This window comes from Myiozetetes cayanensis, unplaced genomic scaffold, assembly GCF_022539395.1.
Source record: "Myiozetetes cayanensis isolate MyiCay16 unplaced genomic scaffold, myiCay2020 scf4, whole genome shotgun sequence".
NCBI lineage: Eukaryota > Metazoa > Chordata > Aves > Passeriformes > Tyrannidae > Myiozetetes > Myiozetetes cayanensis.
In genome coordinates this window covers 65564324-65583621 of record NW_026087631.1, presented here as the reverse complement: position 1 = coordinate 65583621, position 19298 = coordinate 65564324, and the positions used below count along the sequence as shown (strand labels likewise).

Below are 19298 nucleotides of genomic sequence, written 5' to 3'. Positions count from 1 at the left end.
TTAATGTGACTGAATAAAGAGAGAAAAAAATCAGCACAGCTTAATTTAGGAAAGTCTGTTTAGGTACTGGAAAAACATCACCTCAGCCAATATTTTTTCTAATCTTTGGATTACTTTTGTTTTTCATTTCCACTGACAGTTGAGGTTAAATTAAGCATCCCTCACTGTGTTTGCAACCCCAACTTTGTGCTGCTGTGTTTGTACTAAGAGAAAGGACATGAATTTTGGTGGGGCAGGCTGAAACAGAACTCCTGAAGATGTTTGCAAAGCTGGCAAGGAAACTCTTTACTGGCTGATAGTTTTTAACCTGCCTGCCCATTTAAATTACTAATAACTTTATTATGGTAAAATTCTCATGTCTGTTCTACAAACCAGAGTTTCGATACCAGAGCATGCAAAATCCCATTTGCTAATTATTGTATTCTGAGATTGGCACACAATATAATGCACTGATGGAAAACGACAATAATTAATTACTGAATTTACTCCAAAATTACAATCAGTAATTACTGCTCTGAGACTGAATTCCATTCAGCAATATTTGGAACTTGTTCTTTCTCAAAGCAGGGCAGCTTTTCAGGAGTATTGCTGTGTTTGCATCTAAATGAGTCCATGTAGGTCACTAACGGATCCACGCTATTTGTCATGGGAGTGATAGAGCAGCACAATGCAATATCATAACACTTTCCCTCAGTTCAGAGCAGGAATTCTTCATTAAAACCCATGTCCCCCTTTTTTTTTTTTTGTTTTTAACTTTAGATAATATAATTATTTCAGACCTAAATACTAGATGTGAAAGGAGCCTCCCATTTCTCATCCCACTGTGATGCTCTTGGTCCTGATGTTCTGAAGTAAACTTTTTAGAAGTCTTGTGAGAACTTTTGCCAATGACTCAGCCAACAAAGAGCCTTCTGAGTTTGTCCTTACTGTGAAAAGACCAGAAGCTTGTTATGGTTGTGCTCTCTTCAAAGCCTTCCAACAGCAACTCCCCCGAATTGTAGGGTTGACTGGAGGGTGGTAGTGTCAAATTCAGCCACTTGACCAACAAGAGTAGTATGGGAGCTCATATGGACAATGTCACACAAATTACCTTAATAAGTCAGATTTTAGAGCCTTTTGAGCTCAGTGTGAGCTTCAGTTGTGTCAATTAATGGGCAGCTGCAGTAACCTGAAAACAGCAGCCTCTGAAGGAACCTTTTACTAGGTTCATTCAGCACAGAGATTTGCTGGCCAGTGTACAAGGCACTGCAACTTGAAGAAAAGCTGGAAAGTATAAGAAAAGGAAAGGGCAGGCATTTTAAACAGCCATGATTTGAAATGAGGGTCAAAGAGATGGAAAAGCACAGGAGACACCCATAGCCAAAATGTTTCTTTCAGCAGCAACAGCAGCGGCAAATGCTGGCAGAATGAATCTTCTGCTAAATAAAATATGTACAAAGAGAATGATAGAAGGGAAAGATCCACAGTGAAAAAGGCTTATGAAAATCCAGGATGAGTCTTAAAAAACCAAGCGTGGTCATTTTCCTGCAGAACCATCAAGTTGGGGAGAACCATCTACTTGGGGAGAGAGCAAAGGGCAAGTCATTTGAGGCTCATTTTATGGAATCAGAAAGGCCTAGGGCTTTAGAGATGTTCCTCTCAGATGGTGCCATATTTGAAGGCTGATAGAGTTGTCTGTGGTGTGTTTAGTTAATGAAAACATGAGTATCATGAACATGCTTTTTTTGTCCAGGTAGAGATTATGTGGACAGTACAGGCCAAAGGCAGGGCACAGCCCTCTGGCTCTAACTAGAAGTGAACAACAGGGAAGGTTAACACAGGAAACTGGAAACTCTCAGTAAAGTCAGTTACAAGTCAGCCCCAACATGTGGTTTACAGGACTCAGGTCACTTGTGCAGCATTGATCAGTAAGCTGAAAATGATCCTATCTTTTTGTCACTGACCTTTGAGAGCCACTGCAGAACCATGAATTGAAGCTGTATGGGGTAGTGTTTGGCACTTATGCTGTAGAGATAAAGAAAAGGGAGGCTAAAAAAACTCCATGAAATTTACTCTGCAGGGGAAAACTGCTACAGGAGTTGGCAGGAATCTTAATAAGGGGTTGCAGAGTACTCCATCAATGTGAGCACCTTAAATTGATGTCCTTATGGTTTGGAAGGCATATACAATCAGCTGCACTAGGACACTGTTTCTCGTTCCCACGGTTATACCTAGTGATATATCAAATGCAATAATTGCTTATTTGAATAATTCATGGGTACGGTAACTTTGGCCAGATACAAGTGAATATCAAAACTCTGGTCTCTGAAGTGCTTGATTCAGCTGTAGCAGAGAATTGAAGGTTTACGGTACAAACCCTGCTTCTCGGGTGTCTTTCATCCTGCCCCGTGACTGCAGTTGGAAAAAAAAGAGAGTTTTTATTTCAAACGGTTCATTTTTCCACTTAGCTGAGCTTCATCCAACCTTTTTGAAATATTTGGTAGAAGGCTGAGCTGGAGGGGAAAGCAGAACAGCAGTTAAGTCATTTCCCAAGCAAGAAGCAGAGTAAATGAAAACTCAGTGCTCTGTCTGGAAAGGTACTAACCACAACCATGATCGGGTGAAGTTCTCAGGCAGCATCAATCACCAGCTTCTCTGAAGTCAGTGAAGTGATACTGATTTATGGCAGCCAAGGATTCAGGCCCACTGTTACTTATTTAACTCTAAATGTTCTCCCAGCAGAGATGTTTCAATTATTTGCAATTCTAGAGGGAGGGGCAGTGTCACCATTTTGGCTGCTCCGGTCTTAGAGCAGAGACACTGTGGAATGATCATGCCTATCTCTGAATGTCTCTGAGGCTTATTTTAATATCCTCTTATACAATAATGACTGACAAACAGAAGAAATTCTCTTGCAACCCCAGAAAGCTGCAGTTCCACACTCCAGTAATCCTCTTCAGATGGCAGATTTCTCCCATTATTGGGAAATGCATTTTCCTTTTCCACCTCTTCAGATATTCACTTTTTCCTGTGTAAGACACATCCATCTGTTCTATGCAAAGCAGGGTAACACTTTAAAATCCTCACAGTGACAAGATGTCTACCTTTGAGATTTCTGGCTGTATGAGGCCCAGTCCTTGAAGCCAACAGACACCTATTGGTTGATTTGGATGCGCTGTGGACCATGGCCCTGGTTGTCATGGTAGAAAGAGCAGGTTGTTCTAAAAGAAAACAGGTTTTCACCACCTTGATTTCTAAGGATTTGGAAATGATTGGGCCATCAAACCTAAGGGGTGTGCAGTCAGCTACAAATTTGTCTTTGTTGGAAAACATTCTCTATTTTTCGCTACTCTCTTGAAACCTTTCCACTCATGAGTAGAGGTTGCATCCCATTTCCCATAATATATGAGAAGTGAATGCTTTCCATGCTCTTTATTTTTCTCTGTGCATTTTCCTTGTATGGTACATATTTCTCCACCATGGCAGACTGGACACTGGGAAAGGGAACCAGGCAGGCAGCCCAATTCCAGCTTTAGGAAACTGGGCTCTGAAATGTCAGTTCTTAAGAGACTTGGTGCTTTCAGAAAGGAGTTTATTTGACAGTCTTCTGTCTTCTACTCTTATCTTACAAGGGCATTATTTGGTACAGACCATACAGACCCTGTTACACAAAATCCCAACAGGAATTCCTATAGGTCTTGTTCCTGTTACCAGTGAAGCACTTTGTAATGCAGTGTAGAGAAGGGTGTACTGATCCTCATCAGGAGTAAAGGAGTACCTCACTCCTGGAGAACTACTCCTACACTTAAACCTGAATGAAGGAATTAATGTCTCAGTATATGGCTTTGTTGAGGAACATGCTAAAGGGCTGTTAGTAAAGGCACACGGACTGGCACCAGGGTTCTCTCTAGGGTCTTTTCTCTTTCATAGACCTAATTCCTGACAGCTTGACTTCTGGTATTCACCAGGGATTTCTGGAAGTAACCCCAGAATGTTTATTAGGATTAAAACGCAAACAATTTCATTCTTCAGAAATGCTCTAGAATAAATGAGTTGTCCTGAAGTTCACAGGTATCTGTAAAAGTGCTTGGGCCTGCCCTTCACCTGGAAAAAAAGTAGGCCCTAACGGAGTGGTGATGATTTGTGCCAGCTCAAGACTTGTGGGATTTGGCCACTTATGCTCAGGGAGCAGAAATCTTCTGCTTTTCTCTTCTAGTCTTTTAAATTGCCTCTGTAATTTTTCCCCAAGTTATGTGTGCTCAGTGTGTTCTGTCGAGGTGAGAAGTGCTAATGTCACTCTGCTCAGAGTTTTATGGTTCACAGAAGGCAGGATTTGTATTGAGACAGACAGGTAGATGGATGTCTGGTGCCTAAACAACAAGGTATTACAGAGATTGACCCAAAATTTTCAACACTAAAATCCCAAATGATAGACTAAGGGAATCTCTGTCTAGGAGATTTCAGATGGGTTTTATCTGATTAACACAAGCCTTTAAAAGAATATCATCCCTGTCCCTTTGCCCAAATAATTGGAGAAGATCAGAGTAAAGAAGGATCAATACCAAATAAGTGGTCTACATTTCCTCAGGTGTCAATGTAAAGGAGGTCAAATATGCCATTTGACATATTGAGAAGGGAAGGACACACAGTTAGGGGAGACTGGTTTGCATTCAGATAAGGATCGTTCTCGTGATGAAAGCAGTGGTGAAAGGAGTTGCCCACGTCCAACACAGGAAAGGTAGCAGTGACGCTCATGTCCCATGGACAAACCAGGCTCAGGGCCACTCTGAGATCTGGGCTCTCTCTGAGCATGAGAGGGAAATGGAAAGGAGCAGAAGTGCTGGCTGATGGGAGCAGTAGGGACTCCATCCTGCCAAGCTGCCTGCAGAGCCTGGAGCTGCCTCCTAATGAAGGCGAGCGGCTGGTCACAACTGGAGGCGAGCTGTTCCCCATTTGTTTGTGCTCCTCGGAGTGGCAGGGATCCGCTCTCCATCAGAATAATCCAATTGAGCAAAATGATTCATATTAGCAGGCACATCTGTCTGAGGCCAAAGCAGAACCCTGGTGTTAGTTTAATAAATGGCGTTCATTAAACTCAGCTGAAAATATAATCTGGAGAGACTGATGGGGTGAACAGAGCAAAGAATAAGCAAAAGGAGTTAGCAATTATCAGATGTCATTTGTTCTACTGGTACCACGGAATTGGAGCTTGTTTGCTGAAATCTTAATTTCATTTTGCTGAGGCAGAATTCATCAGAGAAGCTTATGCTGCAGCTATGATTCCTGCTTGTCAGACCTCGGTGGGGAATGGGACATTTTTGCTGTCCTCCTTTTCTACCAAACAAAGCACTGAAGGAGCATGTCTTATCAGAGAATCCAAGGGTAGGAGAGGTGGAGGGAGCAGCCTTGTCTTTGCCATGGAAAGTGTGCTGAGTGAAGTTCCTTGTGTTGCAATGGAGAGAACATGGGCAGTGCTTTGGGACAGGAACTTTGGACATTTCCAATGCAGCACGAGTCATAGATCTTCCCAGTTCCTCTGCCATTTCCCCTCCGTACCAAGAGGGTGTACAAACTCTTCTCATTTGACTTCATAAGCATTTTACACTATAAGGGGTAGGGGCCAGTGTTTCCACTGGCAAGTGTTTTCCTCTTTCCAGACTCTGCAAAGGCTGGATTCTTCTTGGTGGTCAGGTCAGGGAAACTTCTGCAGCTTTGGACTGGTGGCTGTCCAAGGCATCTCAGGGGAGGAGGCACAGTCACTGAGGTGCTCAAGGTAGACCATATGGTCAGAGCTTAGCCCTGATGGCCACAGGCTGCTTCCTTCAGGCACAGCTCTCACCCTGTTGACAGCTAGGCCAGTTCAGTTATTTGGCGTTAGCATTCCTGACCATAAGTCTTTACACAAAACACTGAATCCAGAGGGATTGCTCTTAGGAGGGAGAGCTGCCTTTCCCAATTCCTGTCGAGTAGACTAGCTTCTTGGGACTGACTTACAGAATGGTCAGCATTTGAAGATTGACTGGACAACCTGTTTCTTGTGAGTTGCTTTGATTTTGTTTAGTTTTAACTTCTCCCTGAAGGTATTCAAATGGTCTTTGGTGAGTTCCAGAGGAAGGCAAGAAAGGATTTTATATTTATAGACTTGCCAGGGCAGTCTATTGAGTCCCAGCCAGTCAGAAAAAAATCAAAAGAATAATGGAGGAGAGGAGAAACCTTGACCTCATAAGCTTTCAGCGTTGATTAGTTTGTTGGTGTCAGGAACCTTTTCTTGTTCGGGGCAGACTAACTGTGAAATAACTTTTCTTCTGCTACTCTTTAATCTGTCTCCTGTATTCCCAAGGGGAAGGAGGAGCCAAAACCTGCCTTCCTGGAGTTTGCTTCAGAGGAAGCAAGTGAATGGACTTGCACACCAGTAGTGAGGGGGCTGGTGGGTTGGGTTTTTTTCTGAGACTCATCTTCTCAATGTGCCCTTTGCCAAGAGGCTGAACACATTCCATTTCCCTCAAAATTGTGTAAGAATCAGTTGCAGACACAAGCCATTGTGGAGATGGTCAGAGGTTTTTCTTGCCCTGGTGAGTGCAGGAGAGGGAGAGAGAATTGCAGAGATGGGCAGCATCTTTCTGATATTTGCCCTGGACTCCACCATCACTGGCAGACTTCCTTCACAGCCGTGGAAGTGGGTGGGTTCACAGCCATGGAAGTGGGTGGGACATGAGCTCAATCCCACCTCTACCCCACCATCATCCCTCAATCAGGCTAATCCCTAGCATTTAGGAACAGGGAGGAGCATTAAGGCTTAGGTTAACATGGTCCTGTCATTTGTATGAGACTGGTGAGAAACTTGCTGACTTTGCCTGGTTCAGCTCTGTAGATCAGGGAACGATAGCGGTCCCAAGCCAGCACAGCTGCAGGCACATGGGGACATGCCTCATAAGCACAGGCTGCCTGAGGTGACAATGAACCAGAAACCCGAAGGACTGAGACTGATCAAACTCAACTGGATGTAAATACAATTTTGGATTTATCTTCAATACTCTTTTGAAAGTACATAGAAGTAATCTTATGAACCAGCCATCATGGGAATCAGATCATTGGTTTTCGGTGCTTTCAAAAAAATTGTTTTGTTTTGGATTTCTTTTTAAATTCTCAGACAAAAAGTTTTTGATTATTTTTTAAGCATTCATAATCTTTGACTGATCACCTGCATTTTCCACTAAGAAAGGCTTGGAACAAAAATGTGATACAACTCTAATTTAGAACCATATAAATACCTCAGCTATAGCAGTGAAATGAGTCACAGACACAAGTCACATGCATAAGTGTTTTCAGAATCAAATTCTAAGATACTAAAATTTGCCGAGTGATGTGAATTCTTCAGATGGCAACTGCTCCAACTATATGGAGGAATTCTTGTCTTATCTTTCTCCAACTCAGAAAGAGTTATAATCTCCTTAGTGAAAATATCTTCTTTCAGAAGCATCATGCAGAATGTGGCTTCAAGAAGGTTTTTGAGTTTTTTAACAAAAAATTAATAACATTTAATAATTAATAGAACTATATAAGCTTATTGAATCATCCTGGGTTTTAATCAATTTGAAATATTTGGGGCACCAGTTTCCACCTAACTGCTCCTCGCTGGAGGTACATTAGAGTTTTAGTGCAATTAAAACGAAGCAGGAAATATTTTTAGCTAATTGCACTGTGCACCTTGAAGGTAATTTGAAGCTGCAGGCAAAAAAAATAAAATATCAGAAGGAGTAATTGAGTGTTGCAAGCTGGGAGTATGTGTTCCTGGCTGCATTTTGATTTAGAGGGGTAGGAGCAGCTAGGAGAGGTGCTGAACAGGCTCGGCAGAAGAAGAGTGAAGTATCACTTCTTAGGAACAGTCCCAGTATATACACGGCACAGGACCAGCTTTGGGAGAGTCACTGAGGACCCTGACAGGGATTTCAAGTGGGGAGAAGAGATGGGGTCTCCATTCTTGGATGCAACCTCGCACAAACACCACTCCAACACATATTTCCTGTACCTGGTGAGCAACTACAGACCAAATTCTTACCCCCAGCCTGGCAGACAACTGTGGGCTATTGTGTCTTGTGGCACGTACTTCAGCCCCAGATAGGATGTATCAGGCAACCTACTAGGAGGTCACAGGCAGCTTAATTGTACCTGCTGAGATCCATGAGCTGGGCTTGACTGGGGTCTTGAGATCATCCCAGGAGGATGGTGAGGAAAGGAAGAGGAGAAGGAGCATCCCTATCTAACTGTCAGCAACAAAAACAGGAGAGTGCAGCACTGGGTTCATCAGCATTTTGATAACCTCTAATCAGTCTATAAAGGGACCAGAAGAGAGTGGGCACTGAGGCTTTCTTACAGCTTCCCAATTAGACTTAGTTCTCAGCCATGTACATTTTTTTAATTAAACTGTTGGAACAATGCTCAGGAGATAGCAAACTCCTTGAGGCCCCCTTGTAATAAAGAACCTTTCATTATGTGCAGAAAGGCAACTACCACCAAGCCTAATTTCCTCTCCCACCTAATGTTCACCTGCAGCAAAAGCAGGAGTGAGCACTCCTTATGAGGCAGGACAAATCCTCCTCAGGGCACAGGGCACACTGAGATGGCCATCAGGAGGGAAAGAGGCTACAGGCTTTGCTCGAAAAGTAGCCATATAGCATTACTTTGACCTTTACCATCACTATCACTCTGCTTCCCAAAATGACCTGAGTTCACTGCACTGACCTTTGCCTGCAAAGCTCTTGGTTGGCAAAACACAGCTGAGAGAGGAATAGAGCTACAGCTATGTTTGCATGAGTAAGTAAATTCTGGATGTGGCTGAGGAAGGTGAATAGGGTTGTGACCCCTCAGCCCTTACCAACCTTACCAAACCCTTAACTGCTCCCAGCAGCAACCCTGGTGCCAGGTTGCCCCAGGGCAACTGAAGCCCCCTCTTGCAACAGCCCACCCTGCATTCCCATCCTGCCCAGCCCAGCCTTTCCTCCTGCCACTCACCTTCACATCTCTTTTGAGGTGCCTCCCACCACCCTGTGACCCTCCACCACCTGCCACTGCTTGGGGACAGAGTGAGAAAAGGTAACACCACTCAGGGAGCCAGTGACGTTTTCTGACCATCCAGGATGGCTCCTCCAGGAGCAGCTGCTCCGTTGTGGTGCTTTTTCATCCACTGCTTGAGACTAATGGCTCTAGAAAAATAGATAAATCAGAGGTGACACAGCTATTGCTGCTTGACAATTTTTCATCAAACCAGCTGGGGGAGGAGTGGGTGACCAAAAAGTGACATTTTGACCAAACTGGATCTTTCCCCAGCAAATTTTCATTCTAATAGATTAAAAAAGAAATGCAGACAGGGAAAAAAAAAACAAAACAAACAAAAAAAACCAACCAACAAAACACACCTATCTTGATTAAAAATGTTGGCTTCAAAACACTAAATTCCTGTTAAAAATGGACTGGTTTTCGGGTTGATTAAAAAAAGGCAAAAATTAATCTATTTCTCTGGCCACCTCCCCCACCCCAGATTTGTTTTGTTTATTAACTAAAATGTTCACAGGAAAGAAAGCCAAAATAATGACAATTTTCCCCTGGAAAATAATTGTCATTTTTCAACTAGCTTTTAATGCAACATAGTTAAATGAGAGCAATCCTAGTAACAACACTGCACAGCAAGCAAGTCATACAATTATTTGAAAGAAGGGCATTGCAATTTAAGAGCTAATTTTTATCATCATCTTAAATTTATAAATGAGAAAAATGAGGCAGGGTCATCAAGCATATTAACAACAAAAAAAAAGTACAGAAAACGTTTTCATTTGAAATGCTGGACTCCCATCTCCCTGTTAGATCACACTGGCTTCTCTGTCTGTGTATGTGTATTTGTCTTTGCTAAAATATATGTATATGTAATACCCCTGTACATATACATATATAGGATATGTTTGTGTGCATATTCATGTATATAAAGATTCATATATACAATCTGTCTCCTTTTTAACCTTAGATGTTAGAATTGAAGCATCTAACAAAAACATTCTTCCCCTCCCCCCCAAAAATAGCACCCCAAGAGTCCAGGTAAAGGTGTTGTTGTCTAGTATAAATTATCAGGCTTCTTTCAATCCCAGCGTGGATGCAAAGTCCCCTCCATTGCACTGCCCTTCCCACCCCAAGATATTTGGACTCCTAATCTTGGACTCCCCATGACAGCTTTAGCAGTGTTTGTCATAGGGATGGAGTCTGTTTTGTAGAGCCCTCCTCCCTTTATCCAGCTCTGCCAGGCAATCTGGCCAGGAGCCAGGGAAGAGGGGGATCTGTATGGGTTGGTATTGGGGTGCAGTCAAGAGGAGGGCTGAGGCAGAGGAAGAGCAGACCCATCCAGCTTTGGAAGCAAGTTGACGCAGAGGCAAAAACAGAGATTGAAATTGCTATAGAAACAGTACAAAAGATAAGGGAGAAAAACACAGGCTGGAATTTTAATAATATTGATCAGCTTCAGAGGCAATAGCTGTGAAGATCTGTCACCTGTAGAAAAAAACATCTCCAGTTTCTTCCTGTAGGTGTGCTTGGGCACAGGATCCAGCAGACAGAAGGTCAGGATCCTGACTGTGGTTCTGGGTGGAATGCAAAGACACACGTGTGTCTGTGTGTAAATGGAGAGTAATGTGTGAATATAAAGGTGAAGAAGTCTGCATATGCTGTGATCAAAGGCTTAAGCATGAGCAGAGGAGGCTGCCGCTTTGGTGCTGGAAGAAGTGATGGCCTTTGGGTTTCTTCAGGGAGAGGTTTCTTACCTCCAAGACAAGAATAAAGAGGTAGAGATGATCAGTGGAGACTTGAGTAACAAGGACTCAGGGGAGAGACATGGTAGAAATGATGAGGAATTGGAGGCAGTAAATTTCTGCAAAGGAAGAAGAATTTCAACCTGGTAGCCCGCCACAATGGTGGCAGTGCTGGGCCATTTGTGCAGTCCTGTGAAGGCACACAGCAAGCTTGCACCTAAAGTTGGCTGCATTTGCAAGCTTAGCAGATATATAGTGACATCTCCTGTGCTGTGGCATTTACCATACAGTCTAGGACTGTTAGGCTTGTGCAACATCTCGCACATACCTCTCAGGTCATCTGCCTGCTGCAAGGGAATCGTAGAATCATAGCACAGATTAGGTTGCAAAAAACCTCTAAGAACATTGAGTCCAACCATTAACCCAGCACTGACAAGTCCACCACTAAACTGTGGATCTAAGCACTGCATCTACACATCTTTTAAATACCTCCAGAGCTTGCAACACCACCACTTCCCTGGGCATCCAGTTCCAGTGCTTGACAACCCTTTTGGTGAAGAAATTTTTCCTAATATTCAGTCTAAGCCACCCCTATTGCAATTTGAGGCTGTTTGCTCTTGTTCTCTCTCTTGTTATCTGGGAAAAGAGACTGACTGCCACCTGTCTGCAACATCCTTTCATGCAGACAGCCATAAGGTCTCCCCTCAGCCTCCCAGTGGTCCCAGTACTGTGTCCTGGGGAACACCAATAGTGACTGGCCCCAGCTGGATGTAATTCCATTCACCAACACTCTCTGGGCTTGGCCACCAGCCAGCGTTTCAGCTAGGGAACAGAGCATCAATCCAAGCCATAAGGAGCCAGTTTCTCCCAGAGAATGCTGTGGGAAATGGTGTCAAAGGCTTTACTGAAGTCCAGGGAGTCAACATCCACAGCTTTCCCCCATCCACTAAGCAGATCACCCTGTCATAGGTTGATCAAGCAGGACCTGCCTTTCCTAAACCCCTGCTGGCTGGGGCTGATCCCCTGGTTCCCTTGTAAGTGCCATGTGATGGCACTCAAGATGATCTGAACCATGGCCTGCCCCATCACCAAGGTCAGACTGACAGGTCTGTAGTTCCCTGGATCCTTCTTCCTTCTGACCCTTCTTGTGGATGGGCATCACACTGGCTAACCTAAATCAACTGGAACTTCCCCAGTTACCCAGGACTGCTGAAAAATGATGGAGAGCTGCTTTATGAGCATCTGCACCAGCTCCCTCAGTACCCAGTACGTCACTACATGGGCAATGAATGTCTCCTACAATCCAGAGCTTATCCTTACAGTCCAGTCAGAAGCTGCTGTCAAAAGCTTCCTTGTGATAGAGGTGTTCGCAGTGTTAGGACTACTTTGCTGACAGCACAGGTTACAAGGACATGACAAGATTTATGTTTGTCTAACCAAGGCTTTAACTGAGATTCATTTCCCCTGATGGTATAGACCTACACCATTGCTGTCTCCTTCACAGCTAGTCAGTCAAGGTCCTCATTGTAATATGAGAGAGATACCGGCTCCTTGTGGCCATGACTCACAGTCTTATCTGGAACAGTCCCTGAGGATAAGTGAATTGGTACCTACTATCCCTCTGTGTCTCCACTAATACTGGCTTAGAGCGATCTGCTCTGATGGAGGTGTCTTCATCTTGAATCCCATCTTTAAAACTTCAAGCCATTATGTCCATCCAATGCTCAAGCAGAACAGTCCCAGGCCCCACTTCTGTGCTTCAAAGAAAAAGCTGGGCATTTGCCAGATTTATTTGTCTATGGTTTGCTCAGTGGAGCAAGTTCTTGGATGTGTCCCTAGACATTGCCAAAGGGTCTTCTCCCCTTCAGTGACTCGGTAGATGTTGTAGACCCCTGCATTAGAAGGACAGCCTTCATTTGGTGCTTGAAATACAGACCCAAGTTAGGCAGACAGGATGACCATATGTAACTTTTGTTTGAAAGAACATTTTCAGTGTTTTTTGTTGTTCTTTTAGCCTCAGCAAGTCCTAATCCTTCATTTGTACATACATATGTTTGTGTGTGTCTGTGTGTGTCTGTGTGCGTTTCATCCACAGCGTCTGAGGGTGTCTGTGGAGGACAGTCGGAGGGATGGTAGTACCACCTGCAAAGCAGTGGTCACTGACAGACCAGCCTGGTGCACACAAAGTGTTTTCTCCAGTAAGGTTATGCCAAAGAACCTCTTCTCAGCATGAGAGTTGCCTGGGTCTAGCATCACTGTGTAAACCCACTGTCCACTGAACTGCTACCCATACTCCAACCCCAGAGAGGAGATGTGTGTTGTTGCTACTTCCCAGGAATAGAGCAAGATGATGTTTGTTCCACCAGATCCCTCCCACTCCTGTTGCCTCCTTGCTCCATTCAGGGAAGCAAAGCCTGTTAACCCTTTCTTTTCCTACTGACACAGCTGAGGTAAGGAAAGAGATAGGTCTTGCTGTGATGATGCTGACAGATGTCCTTCTTGTCCCAGCTGCTTGTTTTCCTGTGTTATGACATGGCTAGAAAGCCCAGAGGGGTAAGAGGGACGCTAGAAGCCTATTCCTCTTCCTCATGCGCAGCCAGAAGCTGTATAGCTGACATTACTTGCTCTTGGTTATCTGGGGACGCAAATGACAACGGTTCTAACCTGGGCCCTCTCAAAAAAAGATAGCTTTCTCTCTGTTGGCTTGTGAAATAACTGTAGATATGGATCTTGCATCTGCCTTTAGAGTACCAGTCTACTGTCTTCAGTCAAACCCCAGGAAGACCAGGCTGACACTTCCAGATCATTGAAGGGCAGGACTCTGGGGCCAAGCCATCGAGAAGGAGTCAGCTTTAACCAAGATAGCTACTGTGGGAGAAGTGTGGAGCTGAAGCCAGGGGCTTAGTTCAGCATCACCTCTTGTCAGCTGAGCATAACTGCTGCAGCCAGAAAGCGTGTTTCAGTTCACAGAAACAGCAAAGACACCACAAACAAACAAACAAACAAAAAGCCAAAGAATTTTCTCTAGCCAGCATGCATGACTTCAGGATCAGAACTGCCAACAGTATTCTTGCGACACCCCAAAACAAGGTGAAATTTCAGTCTTGTGCAGTGACTTTTCAGAAATAGGCTGGGAGGAGAGATATGAGCCCTGCCAAGGGGACAGAAAGGCAATACCTGAGGAACAGGGTGCAGAGCTGCTGACTGAGACAAGTGTATCGTTGTGTGCAGTGATTTTTGGTGTTTACTGAGGCAAAATTCCGTGGGCCAGTAAAGGGACATTTTCATTTGTAGGAAAGGAACAGGGTGTTTCTACAGATTGTAGCAGCCAGCCCCTGGCAGAGGTTTTTCTTCTTTTTCTTTTCTCTTTTTCTTTCTTTTCTCCTTTATCCCCTTTTCTCTCCTTTTCTCTCCTCTTCTCCCCTTTTCTCCCCTCCCCTCCCTTCCTCTACCTTCCCCTCCCCTCCCCTCCCCTCTTCCTCTTCCTCTTCCTCTTCCTCTTCCTCTTCCTCTTCCTCTTCCTCTTCCTCTTCCTCTTCCTCTTCCTCTTCCTCTTCCTCTTCCTCTTCCTCTTCCTCTCTTTCTCTTTCTCTTCCTCTCTTTCTCTTTCTCTTTCTCTTTCTTTCTCTTTCTCTTTCTCTTTCTCTTTCTCTTTCTCTTTCTCTTTCTCTTTCTCTTTCTCTTTCTCTTTCTCTTTCTCTTTCTCTCTTTCTCTTCTCTTCTTTCTCTTTCTCTTTCTTTCTCTTCTCTCTTTCTCTCTTTCTCTTTCTCTTTCTTTCTTTTCTCTTTTCTCTTTTCTTTCTTTCTCTTTCTCTTTCTCTTTTCTTTCTCTTTCTCTTTCTCTTTCTCTTTCTTCTTTCTCTTTCTCTTTCTCTTTCTTCTCTTCTCTTTCTCTTTCTTTCTCTTTCTCTTTCTCTTTCTCTCTTCTCTCTCTCTTTCTCTTCTTCTCTCTTTCTCTTTCTCTTTCTCTTTCTCTTTCTCTTTTCTCTTCTCTTTCTTTCTCTTTCTTTCTCTCTTTCTCTTTCTCTTTCTCTTTCTCTTTCTCTTTCTCTTTCTCTTTCTCTTTCTCTTTCTCTTTCTCTTTCTCTCTTTCGCTTTCTCTTTCTCTCTTTCGCTTTCTCTTTCTCTTCTCTTTCTCTTATCCCTTTTATTTTCCACTCTCATTTAAATTCAGGCCAAAGCTAAATGCCAAAGGAGTAAATGTCCTTCTTTTAATGATGCTGATTTAGGGACCATTGTATCATCTGAGTCCTCCTACAAGTCTGCTTCCCACACCAGCCCAGCACTGCTGTTTCAGAGCCCACCATCCTGAGAACTGATAAATGGACATGTAGCAACCAGCACTAGATGCCTTTTTTTTTTTTTAATTTTAATTTTTTTTTTTAATATTCACAGTAGCCAAAGCAGCTCTTGGCCTGTTACACTCCCCATGATTTTAAACTCTGAATGTAATCAGATTAGAGCGGTATCTGCTCCGGAGCCCATTGGAGGCAACGGGAATGCTCCTGGAGGACTTTGGCTAGCCATCCAGCGAAGCCCAGGATGCTGGGGGTGGTGTGGGAGAGGCCGGTGCTAACGAAAGCATTCTGGTTGGCAGTGAATGTGTTTATTTTCCAGACTTCGCAAACCGATCTGTGTCTGCGCTCACCCATTCAGTGCATGCTCTCCTCAACAGCCGCTGCATAACGCTCTGTTCCTGTTCGCTGTTGACCGTGTGTCTACATTTAAGTGTGTGTTTTATGTGTGTGTGTCTCTGGCTAGGCCTCCTCCATTCTTTTTTTTTTTTTTTTTTTTTTTTCCTTACTTTCTTCTTCCTTTCTTTTCTTTCCGTTCAGTTAAGTTTGTTTTGCTCTCATTCTTGTTTTATTTACTATAGTTTAATGGCAAGTATTTCCATTAGTTTTTTTTTTATTGATGCTGTGTTTGTAACTTTTTTTTAATTATTATTTTTATATATATCTTCTTTCCCCACCTTTCCCTTTTTCCACACTATATATAAATATATATATATAAAAAATCTTTTCTTCTTTTGTCATTCAATCAAATTCCAACCAAGAGCCAGTCAAATCCACCACAGTCTCGCGCTGAGCTAGGAAAAAAGTTCTCGTAATGACATGAAAGTGGAGAATACAGTCCCCCAGGCCGTAAGTTCAAATCAACTCGAAGTTGAAAGTGTGACATGATGGCGTCATGTAACAAGCTAAGAATTGGTTGCATGACATGCCGTCAAGTTTCGTGCAGGTGCCGTGATTGAAGCATTTTTCTTGGATGTTGTATCAGTTGATGATTGGCCAGTCATGATCACATGTGCCTTTTTTGACTTTGTGCTGCCACAATTTTTTGCTGTGCTCATTTTCGTTTCGTTTTTGGTGCTTGCAGTGGTTTCTTTATTTGTCGTTTGATTTCTCGTCAGCGTTTTATGCTTCTTTAGATGTCACATAGAAGGAAAAAAAAAAGATGGATTCCTAATTCTTTAGAAAAAAAAATGGGATTGTTATAACTACAGATAATTTGGAAAAAAAAAATAGAGAGAAAAAATGTGTGGTTAATTTTTTTGCACTGGAAATCTTGTGATTATTTTTTTTTTCCGGAGAATTGGGGCCTTTTTCAATTGACACCTTTTTTTTCCCCCTTAGGATATTTCAAATCACCTTCTAAAAATTAAAAAAAAAAAACCAAAAAAACCAAAAACAAACCAAAACCAAACCAAAACCAAAAAGCATAATGATAGTAACAGCAGTTTGAAAACTATAGCAATCAAAAAAGCAACCCCAAGAAAAGCCTCATTGTATGTCTTTTCAAGAATTCCTAATTCTAAGGTGCCTTATTATAGCAACTCCAGCAAAAATTAATTGCTTAGAGGGAGGGAGGGATTGAGTGGGAAAAAAACTCATCCAGATCAAAAAGCAAAATGCATCTTTTTGTTTACAACTGAAAAAGGGTCCTTGACAAGTGTTTTTTATTTTTTTATTATATTATTATTTTTGGTGTTGTAATTGTTTAGACTGCTGTGTACGGTTTGCTGTTTGTTGAACCAACAGTGTGAAAACCTGCCAGCATGGATTGATATTCCGCATGACACTTTTCCACCAGAGTGGACCTTTTGCAGTTTCTAAGTTTCTTGATGTAATAAATCACCGAGTGTATAAGAAGAACCTGCTTGCTAGAAGGAGATAAGAGCTAATCCTTAATGATTAAGCATCCTACTTAAATGTCAAGCCTAGTCAGATCATGATTATTTTTTTTAAATAATTTTTTTTTATTTAAGAAATGTTAGCTTTACATTTATTTTTTTTTTCAAAAATAAGTTTATTCCAACAGTCTTTTTTATTTAACCTCCTATAAATTGCCTGTTCAAAGTCCTACTTTCTGACATTCACAAAGGAGTAGATGTTATTGGCAGCTACGTCTCCACAGAAAGCTCATACACTGTCATAGATGGCACCCCATTAAAATACAGAACTACACTTTCTTGATGCCTTTCACACTCAAAAGCCTGCCAAGCAAGATTGTGATCTGGCATTGTATAGTGGCACTTAAAAATAACTAAAATGCCGCTGTCTGCACATACGTAGTGATACAGATTTACATAGACATGCCCTAATATTATTTTGATTTATTATTATTGCTATTAGGAACAATTGTGTTTTTCTTTATCATGATCGTGACTACCTTGCTCACCTTGGGTTTGATCCGGTTCCCACCGAAGTCAAGGGGAAGCTTTCTGTTGATGCTAAGTGGGAGCAGAATCAGAGCCAATGCCTCCAAAAGCAAAACACCAAAGCAGAAGCCCCATCCTGTCCCAATTGAAGGGAGAAGAAAACACCCATTACTTTCAACAGGAGCAGGATTGGGCCCAAAAGAACAGGCTTGATTTTAATTTCCTTTTTGATTTTTAGGTCCTTCCCCCCCGCCCTGTCTCAAATATTTCCCCCACACCTTCCCTACTTCCCCCTCCCCTTTTTGATTTAATTTGCAATGATCTTCTTCATTTTTTAGGGCAGCAGCTGAATGGGCCACATTTAGGAAAAAAAAAAAAAAAAGCATATATATATTAAAAAAAAAAAATCGTGAACTGTTGGATTACACCTTTGACATATCAGCAAATATCAGTCAAGCTGAAGACTTCAGACCTATTCTCTCTTTGATTGTTTAGACTGTAACATTTCTTCAAGAAAAGTATCACATCTGCTGACTTCGAAGGACATGCGCTTGAAAACAAACAAACACATAAGTAAAATCAGAACAGGAGGAAGATTCAACCGGGATTTCTGAAGAGACACTGATATCACCACAGCGGCTTTTCTTCAAACAGGAGATGCAAACCTGGATTCTGGCAAAGGAGTGCCTGTTTGCCACCAAGGATGCGGTTACCATGCAAGAACCCGTGGTAACAGTCACTGAGCATCTTTATCTGTCATTCCTTAGCTATATAGGGACCAAAGGACAAAACTTTTTACCGCAGACTTGTAGCTGTATGTAAAATATGGAAGTTCTTTCCTTTTCTCTGAGCTGTTCCTAAAACAGTTTTTGAGAGCGATTATATGAAATATGTAAAATTAAAAAAAAAAAAAAAATCGAATGCTTAAATGCTTTTAAAACGGCAAGATAATAGTTCTTTGATACTTTGGGAGGTTCTTTGGTTATACATTAATTAGAGTCTATGAAGCTTTCATATGGTTTTCTGTATAATACGCAAGGATTGCGTTGTTAAAGGCAGGTAAGATGGATATCTAGAAAAGCAAAAAAAAAGTAAATAAATAAATACATAAATAAGTACATAAAAAGGCATAGAAAAGAGAAAGGAAAGATGGTTGATATTAAATGGAAAACAAAAAGGTTTGTAAATGCTTCTAACTCTCCCCATTTAAAATCCTAATAGTTGTACAGAATTTAAAAAAAGAAAGTTTAAAATACCTATATAATAGAAAAAATTAGACAACATAAAAATAAAAAATAAAAAAAAAAACAAAAAAGCAAAAAAAAATAATACTACATAGAAGTTAGCGTTAATGCTAAAAACAAAGATGTTGTAGAACTGTAATTTTTGTAGAGTTTAGATTGAGCATAAATTCCTACTCTCTGCCAATTGCTGTTGGATGCTGTTATTTATCAAGGAGAAAAAGGAGAAAAATGGCTATTTTGGCAGCTTTTTTAACTGCAAGCATTCCAGCTATTAAAAAATAAACAAGACAAGACTCAATTCTGTAGACAATGCAAATGGGAAAAAAAAACAGCTGTCTTTTTATCAGACGTTAGTTCTATCTTGAACAACAAAACACAGCTAAACGCTTCATGTCTTCATGATCTGCTGTCCGCAAAATTCCCATCATCCTATGCTTCAGTAGCTTCCATATTTGCTCTAGAAACCTTCAGGGCAAGGGATTAGCCTAGTACCTTAATCTTAAAAAAGAAAAAAAGAAAAAAAAAAAACAAAAAAACTTTAAAAAAAACTAAAAAAAAAAAAACATAAAAATAAACTAAAGAAACAATCTCTTTGAAGAATTTCTGAAACTGTTTACAAGG

The 19298-nt window shown here is 41.9% G+C and overlaps 1 protein-coding gene across 14 annotated transcripts in view; it reads left to right on the top strand.

The window, feature by feature from the left end:
• The window catches only part of CELF4 (CUGBP Elav-like family member 4), a 702013-nt gene extending 683254 nt beyond the window's left edge, over window positions 1-18759 (top strand). For 12 of the 14 annotated variants that reach the window (XM_050329238.1, XM_050329237.1, XM_050329247.1 and 9 more), the window contains one exon: window positions 17772-18759. The gene's annotated coding sequence lies outside the window, so the exon portion shown is untranslated. Of the gene's footprint in view, window positions 1-15828; window positions 15917-17771 lie in introns of all 14 variants that reach the window. The other 2 variants (XR_007630533.1, XM_050329235.1) reach the window with 2 other exon arrangements.
• Window positions 18760-19298: the final 539 nt, after the last annotated feature.